This window comes from Lygodium microphyllum, chromosome 4 (genome assembly GCF_053477565.2).
Source record: "Lygodium microphyllum isolate KBCC chromosome 4, Lygodium_microphyllum_v1.1.10, whole genome shotgun sequence".
NCBI lineage: Eukaryota > Viridiplantae > Streptophyta > Polypodiopsida > Schizaeales > Lygodiaceae > Lygodium > Lygodium microphyllum.
Genome location: NC_141138.1, coordinates 90,614,496 through 90,626,198, shown reverse-complemented (window position 1 = coordinate 90,626,198; position 11,703 = coordinate 90,614,496).

The window sequence follows — 11,703 nt, the reverse complement described above, 5'->3', positions numbered from 1 at the left end:
AGAGTTGAAGCATCAAGACAGATGTTGGAAGACATGGATGATCAAATAAAGTCAATAAGACAAGACATACAAGCAGCCAAGGATAGACAAAAGGCATACGCAGATTTGAAACGTCAAGAAAGAGTCTTCGAAGAAGGAGACATAGTCTTCATTCGTGTACGCCCTAAAAAGAGTTCTCTATCCCTAGGAGAATGCAAGAAGCTAAGTCCAAGGTATTGTGGGCCGTACAAAATCCTCAAATGCCTAGGACCCAATTCTTATAGATTGCAACTCCCTGAGAACCTAAAGGTTCACAATGTATTCCATATCAGCGTATTGACAAAATATGTACCCAACCCTAATCATGTACTTGATGACCAACAAATTGTAATGCCTAGTCAAGGAGTCCTTGAACTAAGGCCGGATAGGATCTTAGATGTTAGGGAGAGACAGTTAAGATCTAGAACCCCGAGAGAATGTCTCATCCAGTGGAAAGATTATCCCAAAGAGGATGCCACTTGGGTAGATGAAGGCACTCTCAACCATCAATATCCCCAGTTTATCTCGAGATGAGGACATCTCGATTCCTCTAAGGGGGAGAGAATGTAAAGTTCTAAATCTCCTTCCTCGTGTGAACTACCCCTTATAGGAAAGGGGGATAATGTTAAGGCAATTTTATTAATTTCTTGACGATAAATGCAAAATTTTTTTCCTTATTCCCCCCAGCCGACAGTCGTGCTGGAGGGGGAGGAATAGAAACCATGCGGAAGCTCCTCGGTGGGAGCTCGTAGGGTGTTATGGCCATGCCTTGTGACACGTTGGAGAGGAAGCATCTCCCTCCCCTCCCCTATTTAAATCGAGGAGGACGAAGAGGGACAGGGGAGCGCTCCATTGATGCTTGAGGGGAGGACTGCGCCTGAGCCACCAAACTGCCATCATTGAGGAGGAGCCGAACGATGTGAGAGGGAGAGGATGACGCGTTGATCACTGCCAAAGGCCAGGACGGCATCGCCTCTGCTCCCAATCCACGCCCAGCCACCATCAAACGCCATCGTCCAGCGTTGTCTTTTCCCCCCCTCCCACGTGGCGTTGAATCATCGGAAGCTTCCTTGGGGGGAAGCTTCCAAGGGGCCTCATAAGTTATTTGTAATGAAGGAGTTTAGCTTATTTGAATGAATGATAATGTATAGAACTTAGTTTCCTTCGAATTGCATCAAGCACTATAAATTACAAGCAAGATTATCCATTTGCTATAGTAGTATATTTTAGTTAAATCCTAAAGGTATAGAAATTATATCTTGCACCATTAGTCTTATTCCTTTCGCAACGAATCATTGTAAATAATTAAATTCATGAAAGGTTTCTTTCGTTGCTCAAACTACTAGGTTTAAATTGAACTGTATTGACCGAAAAGTAAATTGTCACAAGGATAGCAAAACCATGATAAGACAATTAATATAACCTTCCAAAAGTTAACTAAACCAATCTAAACATAGAAATATTCATACCCTAAGCACTTGACTACTTTCCTTATTGTAGGGTCAATAAATTCTAAAGATAAAAAATTAGGGTTTGTCCCTAAGGTTCTTAAAAAAAGAACCCCTAGGCCCGACATACGTCAGCTTAAAGGATCTAAAACGGATTATTCCATCGCAGGACTTGTGTAGCAAGTACAAAATCATTTAGTCTTGTGATTGATTCACAAGGAGAAATGGTAAAAACCCTCATCAAGGATGCCAGATCCCTACGCAAGTTATCTTGCAAAAGAACGTATTTTTGGATATCCTTCTAAATAAGGAAAATTGTAAACCTGAAACTAGCAAATCTAAGGAACTTTAGGGTTGACAAAGTTGGGTTAATAAGGTACGCCCTACACCGGAATGTAAAAGATCTTGCCAATTTACAAGACACCTTGGGAACGAGTGCTGATACACTCAAAAGGAAAGAACACTTCCTTAGCAGTTTGCCAAACAACACGGTTAATTAATGGAAACGTTTGTGCTTGCAAGAGATTTTAGGGCTGTGTTTGAATTATGAATTACAAATTAAATGAGTACCTATACTTCAGGTTAAAGGCCTAAAGGAAGAGGCAGTTTCAGTTACCCTCGACTACCTGCCTAACCCTAACCAAGGGGGTTGTTGACCGCGCCGGGAACGTGGACCGAACCCGCCGCGAGAGGTCTCTCCGTTGAGTTCTACTTGGAGCAGGAGGACGCTTGGGTGCCAGGGGGGCTCTGGCTGTAAATCCCTCGCCTTCCGGGTCCTGCACAAGAGGCTAACGTGACTCAGGATTGGATCTCGAGGCCCACATACTAGTTTACGGGCGAAAGCTTGGAATAGTGATCCATGGGAATCACTGGATAGCCTTCGGGCGGATTATGGACAAGCCTATGGGCGGAACTCCTTGTATTTCAAAGATAAAATGATGAAATGTTAAAAAAAGAACTTGCTTGATATTGTTTTTCTATGTCACGTGATAAGATTACGTGAAGGAACTAGTGCTTAACAGGATTAATTAAAGAAGCTGATTGTTATATGTCAAATTAATGTGTTAGATAATTACATAACTAAAACAAACCGAGGAAAGTGCGGAGGATGGGCCATGGGTCCGTCCTATAGTTGGGTGGTCCCGGTTAGCCGGGAACTTTTCTCAAAAATCTCGAAGAACAGCGGGATGATCATCATCATCAAAACGAATAACGAGAGCGATGACCTAGAGTTCGTCTTACCCGATTTATGTTGTTTTAGGGGAACGGAATGGGACCATGCCTTATGGTAGAGAGGTTGAGCTTTGCATCCCTCTCGTTTCCCATTCTCCTTGAACCAAGTGCAGCGTGAATCCGCTTCGGACCTGGCGTTTTTGCGTAAAGTAGTTCGCTCGGATCTGACGCTAGTTGCTGTTAGCTAATGACCAATCACGAAAACCCTAATTCCGGTCGATCCTAAGTGGGAACGGCCAGGATACTTCCACTACGTGGCAGATGCGGGAAGACCTAGATCACAAAACCCGTAACTTTCCATGGGAGTGCCGGGCGGAGTTTTCTAGACATCATTTCCGATGGACTGCTAAGACGTGTCTTGGATGATACTAACGGACACGTTACATCCTCATCGCTCATCCCTCGGCTCATCCTGAAAATGTCACCTGCACAGACAAAGAATGATGTTAGAATAATCAATTTAAATCATACAAAAAGCACAGTAATATAAATCCTAAAAAAATGATCTCACTTAAAATGCATATCTTATGTACCCTTATAAGTGATTGATCAACGAATTGAGTAAGTGGATACTCCAAGTATGAAGGATCCTATGGTCCCATGTCAATCTCTTGACACAACTCCGCATATACTGGAAGGTCGATAGACATGTCACTACAAAAGGATGAGTCCACCTCGTTCTCAAAGAATTCTTGGACTCCTGTATTTCCATCATTGTTAGCCGATGCTGGCTCCAAGCTTTCGGTGGCCTCCACCCCTTGCAATATCGACCCCTCTATTTGCATATTGTCTTCATCTATGCTCGGAACATTGCTTTGATCATATACTCTCGCACTTTGGGGAGCTAAAGGTATAACATACCACCATCGAGGTTGTCGGGGGTTTGGATAGAAGATTACCTGTTCACAAACATGTACAAGAGAGTTTAAACTATTGTGACATGTACCATGTCGTAATATAATTAACAAATAAATGAGTCCATGCACCTATTCACAATGGGCCGGCAACACAAAGGTATCCCGTAAATCCGTCCATTTTTTTTCGGAATCTATTTCGAGAAATCCAGATGGACCTCGTTGAACTGTTGCTCCAGCTCCTTCAAGTACCACTTTGAACCACTACACATCAGTAATCCATCGTAACAATACTTTGCAAGTTCCCAAAATACTCCATCTCATCTATAATCGTGTTTGGATCCGTTGCTCGTTGTCGGCTCTCCTGGTCGAACCTTGCCATGATACCAGAGTCCATTGTAGAGCGCATTTTGTGAATATGCTCCACGCAAAAATGTTGTCCGTGCGACCACACTGCACTATATATTTTGTACTGTACATTGAAACACTCAAATTAGATGTCGCATATAAAATATAGATATGACAAATCCTTAACACCTCATCACCTTTGGACTACATTCCCTCGAGAATTCCCACTTCTTCATTGATACCTCTGCCCCTTCGCAAGATGCTGCAGTCAAAGCTCCATGCAACCATTACATTGACATGAACCGCTGCGTCTCCTCCATGCCCTCGAGATATCAAATCGGTCGATGACACATAGTCGGAATTCAGATCGTGCTTCCTCTCAATCTTGCCTAGCGATCTGGTACTTGGTGACCCACATCTCCATAGAGGCATGGTGCCACATACAAAAGCGATTCACCTTCTCCTCCATTGTAGCATCAATTCTTTTTTCTATCCCATTCCCAACCACCACATCTCTAGTCATTCTATCATCGTCCTTTAACGACCATAGCATTTTGTTGTCTGGATCCACCGTTGGTAGCCATTGTGAAATATACACTAGCGCCTTAGATACCAACCAACCTTCAACCATGCTACCTTCTGGTTGAGCTTGTTGTCGCACAAAGCCTTTCAGGGTTTTCACGAAGCACTCCAAGAAGAACATCCATCGTGTTTGGACAAGTCTAGCAATCTCCACTTTATCTACAAGATGCACAAGAAGGTGGATTTGTATCGTGAGCATGCTGGTAGACAGGTATTTCTCAAAGAGACAGACCGTTTGCTAAAAATCCGCAATCTTATTGTATATGGTATTCAATTAGCTTGCGAGTACAATGCATGATTGATATTAACTTTTCTTACCATTTGCCGAAAATCCGCAATCGCCTCATGATCAATGATCTTAGATTGAAACTCGCCAAATCGTCGTACGTGTTCTATAGACAATCAATGTTTTTGTCTAATTGCCAGCTTGCATTGAGAGCAAGGACATGGAACATGCTGATTAAGATACGCCTCGCGATCTTGAACAACAGAACCTTCATCGTTTTCCATTTTGTCTACGTTACGACAAACAATTTTTTTTTGTTATCATTCTTTTTTTCTTTCTTAAATTATTATTCTCTCCTTCCATCTCTCTCTTTTTTTCTCTTTCTTAAATTGTTATCCTCTCCTTCCATCTCTCTCTCTTTTTCTACGTTACGACTATGACCACGACCACGACTACGACTATGACCACGACCATGACCACGACCATGACTACGACCATGAACACGACCATGACCACGACCATGACCACGACGACCACGACCACGACGACCACGACCACGACTACGACCACGACCACGACCATGACTACGACAACAACTACGATGACTATGACCACTACCAGGACCAGGACCACGACCACGACTATGACTACGATCACGACAACAACAACGACCATGACCATGACCATGACCACGACCAGGACTACGACTATGACCATGACTACCACTACGGCTACGATCACAACCATGACCATGACTACGACTACGATGACCATGACCATGACCCATGACCACGACCACGACTATGATGACCATGACCATGACTATGACCATCACTACGACCACAACCACGACCACCATGACCACGATTACAACTACGAATACGACTATGACTATGACCACAACTACGACTACGACCATGACCACGACCATGACGACGACCACGACCACGACCACGACTACGACTACGACTACGATGACCATGACCACGACCATGACTACGACTACGACCATGACTACGACTATGACCACGACTATGACGACCACGACCATGACTATGACCAAGACCAGGACCAGGACCAGGACCAGGACCATGACCACGGCCACGACCACGACCATGACCATGACTATGACTATGACCATAACTACGACCACGACTACGACGACCACGACCACGACTACGACCAGGACCGCGATCACGACCATGACCACGACCACGACCAGGATCATGACCACGACCATGATGACCATAACTACAACCACAACTACAACTACGACCACGAGCAAGACCACGACCATGACTATGACTATGACTACTTATATAGAGATGAAGAGAGAGACAAGAGTTGAGAGAAGAGAGAGAGATCCGACTAGAGCTTTGACACCTCATCTTCTCTCCATCATCAATAGAATTCTCCTTTACCATTTACAACTCACCTACCTTATCTCCACACTATTGCACACACTACAATCTCTATGAGGGCATGAGATTGGGATCTCCATAGATACCAAAGCATGATCGCTAGCTTGATGGTTGCATATATACTACTACTACTCGTGGAATAAACCTTAAAATAGTTATTATGCTAAACTATATGCTTGTTAGAGTAGAAATTTGTTCCTAAGACTATTCTAAGGAAGAAAGAGGGTTAATGATAAAAGAGTGTCATTCCTTGCAAGTGATTTTATATTATATTTATTAATTAAAATTGATAGTTGAGGATGAGTTTCCTAAGAGATCTTGTGGTGATGCTGTTTTAGTTTTGCGAAGCATATGAATGATGATGTTTTAGTTTTTTATATTTGTCTTTTTAAGAAGAGATTGATTTTTATGGAATATCCAAAGTTTATTTTGGATTTACGTTATGAAAAATGAATGTTTTTCATACTGATAGGCTGATTGCCTTCGTTATATACTTGTGTGGTGGAGGCTAAGACAAGCCCCATGTATGAGAGGTCTCTTTGTAGGAAGAACATTATGCTAGGAGGCACAAGTATGCTAGCGCTCTCTAGCCATATATCCCTTAGGTTTGTTAAGGATCGGCCTAACCCCTATGAGCCTAGGATGAGCTTATTGTAAGGTCTTATTTACTTTTCTCTCCCTCTCTCATTTCCTCTCCCTCCCTCACCCTCACCCTCACCCTCTCTTTCTCTCTTTCCCTATTAGGTTTAATGATTTTCTCTCTTTTTCTCTCTCCTCTCCCTCTCTCATTTCCTTTTCTCTCTTTCTCTCCCTCTCTCATTTCCTCTCCCTCCCTCACCCTCACCCTCTCTTTCTCTCTTTCTCTATTAGGTTTAATGATTTTTTTTCTCTCTTTCTCTCTCCTCTCCCTTCTCATTTTTTTCTCTCTCCTCTCCCTCTCTCATTTCCTTTTCTCTCTTTCTCTCCTTCTCTCATTTCCTCTCCCTCCCTCACCCTGACCCTCTCTTTCTCTCTTTCCCTATTAGGTTTAATGATTTTTCTCTCTCCTCTCTCTCTCTCATTTCTTTTTCTCTCTCCTCTCCCTCTCTCTCCTCTCCCTCTCTCATTTCCTTTTCTCTCTTCCTCTTCCTCTCTCATTTCCTCTCCCTCCCCTCTCACCCTCCCCCCTCACTCTCACTCTCACCCTCTCTTTTTCTCTTTCCCTATTATGTTTAACATCTTTTCTCTCTCCTCTCATTCTCTCATTTTTTTCTCTCTCCTCTCTCTCTCTCATTTCCCTATTATGTTTAATGTCTCCCTCCCTCTGCCTGTCCCTCTCTCATTTCCTCTCCCTCTCTCATTTTCCCATTATGTTTAATGTCTCCCTCCCTCTCCCTCTCCCTCTCCCTCTCCCTCTCTCATTTCCCTATTATGTTTAATGTCTCCCTCTCCCTCTCTCATTTCCTCTCCCTCCCCCTCTCTTTGCTTGCTATGTAGCTTGAGACCTTCTCTCCCTAAGCAAGTCTTCTACCCGTATGGCCCCCTCAAAGACTCTTGCAAGCACATCCCTTTGCATGTTCAAGTTTCTTGTAAGGGCCTTATAGAGTTCTTTTTTATGAATCCCATTAATACAATAGACCACTCTCTGGGTTGCTCAAATGCAGATATCCTCTTATAGAGACTTCTCACATATTGATGTAGTCTTGTATATCCTCTTTGTCTTTTTGGCAAACATTCGTCAGCTTAACAATGAGATTATTAGAGTATCTTTCCTTTAAGAATCTCTTGATGAAGAGATCCTTCAATTGAGTGAAGTTATTGTGTTCAACATTGTCTAGATTAGTAAACCAAGTCCGTCCCTTATCTTCAAAGCAAAGACCGAATGCTTGTGCTTGTTGATTAGGGTCTATGAGGTTTATAGCCTCATACACCTACTCAAACAGATCGACAAAGTTGTAGGGGTCATTGTCTACTTGGTATTTATTGAGTTTTTTTACAACTATGGGTATTTTCATTTCACTCCTAGTGTTTGGGGCTAGCAATGATGTCGCGAAGGCTACCCCCCTTTATGGGTATTTTCATTTGGCTCCTAGTGTTTGGGGCTAGCAATGATGTCGTGAAGGCTGCCTCACTTTATTAAGCGCTAGTATTGTCTAGTGATATTTGTGTGAGTAGCTCACTTATTGTAAGGTTGACTTCTAGGGCTCTCTCCTTATCAGTGTTGCCTCTTGTTTTGTTCCTACCTGAGATGGCTAGGATCTTGTGAACCTCATTAAAGCTCTCTCTCTAGATGAAACCTTTGAGCCCTTTACTTGTAGCTATAACTCGCAATGCATTGTAATGCTATCCTTGCCGATCTCCTTTCCTCCTCAATGTCAACTATAGCACCGGCACTACTAGTCTTCCATGATGCACTATTCTTGTCTATTGGTCACACTATCTAACAAGTCATCAAATGTCATCTGGGTACTCTGCCACGTTAAGGTCTTGAGAAAAGGACAAAAGTTTTGGTGGGGTAAACATCATAGAAGACAGTTCAGAAGTTAAAGAGCTTATTGATTTCAGCTCCAACGCTAAAGAGAGCAAATTATGAGAATGGGCAGCCTATAATTCTCATTGTGAATACAAGTCCAATTGGCATTGGTTGGGCAATGGGTCGAGATGATGCTGATGGGAATAGGTATGCCATTCAATTTGGAGAAAAGGTCCTCAATGAATGGCAATGGTGGTATTCTTAGGTCAAAAGAGAGCTTTGGGGTGTAATGACAGCCCTTAAGTGTGATAGGGAATATTTTATGGGAGCTCATGTAGTGGTAGAGACTGATTGTCTACCTCTATTGGGCATGATAGTGAATTGCTCAAATCCAGATATTACCATATTATGGTGGATTGTATATATAAAGTCCCTTAATCCTAATTTTCAATATATTACAGGTAGAGAAAACCCGTGGCTAACATGCTTTCACATGCAAGGTTTGAAGATGAAGAGGAGTTGATGGAAGATAAAGAGGACGACATGATAGGTGCTGAAAATGTCTTTATGACAGCAAGGAATGAGTATGCAGCTGTTGTTACTTCAGATATAGATCTTAAAAATGCAAGTACAATTGTCATTAATGCAAGTACAATTGTCATAACAGCAAATATAATGGGTAAAACTATTGAAACAGGGGTTTCAACAGTAAGAAATGAGCTTTTAGCCATGAAGACGAGATGGGAAACAGAGAAAAAGCATCAACAGTGTTATGCTTCAATGAGAATATAATTTTTGGAAGAATTGTATGAGGATGATTGGTTGAAAATAGACCAATATCTTGGCCTCATGGCAAAGAAGGCTAAGTGATCTAAAACTCAATTCAAAAGGATTAAAATAAAATCTTATGGGTTTTTCTTGAAAGATGTTTATGGAAGAATGCAAAGAAAAAAAGAGGAGCTAGAATCCATTACATGTATTGGGAGATAGGGCTTCTCAACAACAGGTGATGTAGGAGTTTCATGAAAGGTTATGGGCTAGACATAGAGGAGTTTGGGCCTGATGTGACCTAAAATGGGCCAGTACTGGCTATGGCACTAGCCAGACCTCATGCTCATAACATACAAACACACCCTCACGGCCTCGCGGACCAGGAGCGTCTATCTACTGCTAAAGGACAAACTGCCCTAAAGCCTAATCTATGCGTTTATAGTTTTATAGTTTTGTAGTCCAAGGTTTCCTTTTTTATAAACTCCTTAGAGGGATAACCCATACAGATTGGCAATAAATACCACGACAATCACACACATAGGAGGCAACCTCTCGGTAGAAACACCGCGGCCCCACTACAGCTCTCTTACATCGCAGGGATTAGCCCCTTGATATGCTGGTCAACATATAAAACAAACGAACAAACTCCACTCTTCATTTCAAACGTTTCCAGTAGATATACCATGTGTTCTCACCAAATAATCTCCCAAGAAACGAACGTCTATCCTACTGGTTAGGATGCCTTCCCACTACAGCTCTCCTACATCGCAGGGATTAGCCCCTTGATGCGCTGGTCAAGATATAAAACAAATGAACAAATTCCACTCTTCATTTCAAACGTTTTCAGAAGATATACCATGTGTCCTCACACCAAATAATCCCCCAAGAAACGAACGTCTATCCTACGGCTTAGGATGCCTTTCCACACTCAACGTAGTCATTGTCATTGAAAACAGGTGCTATGCATCCAGTCTTTCTTATTCTGATACCATGGTTTCATGCACATGCAAAGTGAATGATCCTAAAGTGCTCAAACATCATTTTCAAAATCAGCAACGTGCTTGTGCACAACCAAGCTTTCAAAATGCTTATTCACTAACGCATTGTGGCGATGAAAGGATAGCACCGAGATCACACTCGTGCTACTATCCTCTTAATAAAAACACATGGACTCTGTGTCATGGTATGCATCAGAAAATCAGCAACAATCAGCATGCAAATCATACCATTCAAACCTCCCAACCCCCTACGTTTAGGTATTGCTTTCGTTGCACAGGTATAGAGGTTCATTTTAGCATATTTTGATGTAGAAAAATCAATAAATCACAAACTTTAACAAAGAGATAGGGCAAAATGAGGCTAAACCTCATGCTTTATCACTACCACACATCCACAAACAACTCTTATATTTTTCCAAGACGTATTTCTAATGTTCCCCTTATTTTTTTCATTTTCTTGATTTATTTGGCAATAAAATGTACTTTTTTCTATTTGTCTTGTTCTAATCACTTCAGCACACTAATATTCAATTTATCTTCCATATTCCCCCTAGGGGAACACATTTTACCCACCCGAAATGGAAAAAACTATCATTTTACCATTAAAAGACCACATTTCGAGTTTACAGGAATTAAATAAAGCATGTAAATCATTGCAAAGCCATAATTTTCTGATGAACAGCAATTACTCATAATGCAAACAGCCCACAAATAAATTTTCATCCAATAAGAACATAATTATCATCATAAACTATCAAAAATCCTTCATTTTCTTCATAAAAATGGTCATACCGTGTTTTCACGTAACCCAAGACGCTTTGAATGATTGCATACTCAGCTGACGGAGCCTCCATTGCTCTCAATCCAATGCTGTACTTCAATCCTCAGCATCTCCATCAATTTTCATCATCATTTCCATCATTCTCCTTCCCCGGTTCCTTCATCAAGAGGCACACATGAATAGCCCATAGAGAAGAGAGAGAGGGAGGAGAGAGAAATACTAGAATCTGTTCTCTTCATCCACATAGCCATTGCTTGCATGAAGGGCGGCGATAGAACCAGCAAAGAGAGAGAAGTTGGCACCCATTCTCAGTTACATGGGTTGCTTGCAACCCCCAATCTTGATCATGATGGATCATGGTGAAAAAAACGGCACTTGTCTACTCCACGCTTCTTCTTAATCCTCACATTTTTTTCATCTTGGTGCATAAAATTTTGGGGGGGGGGGGGTCAAAGGCTCCAAAGGGCACATCCCCTTTTGGCCTCAAACTTGTCCACCTCTTTGTATCTTGACCGATTTGTGGCCTTTCCCCTGTCCGGACTCCGATTCGAGCTCTGAAAAATCTTGGGCA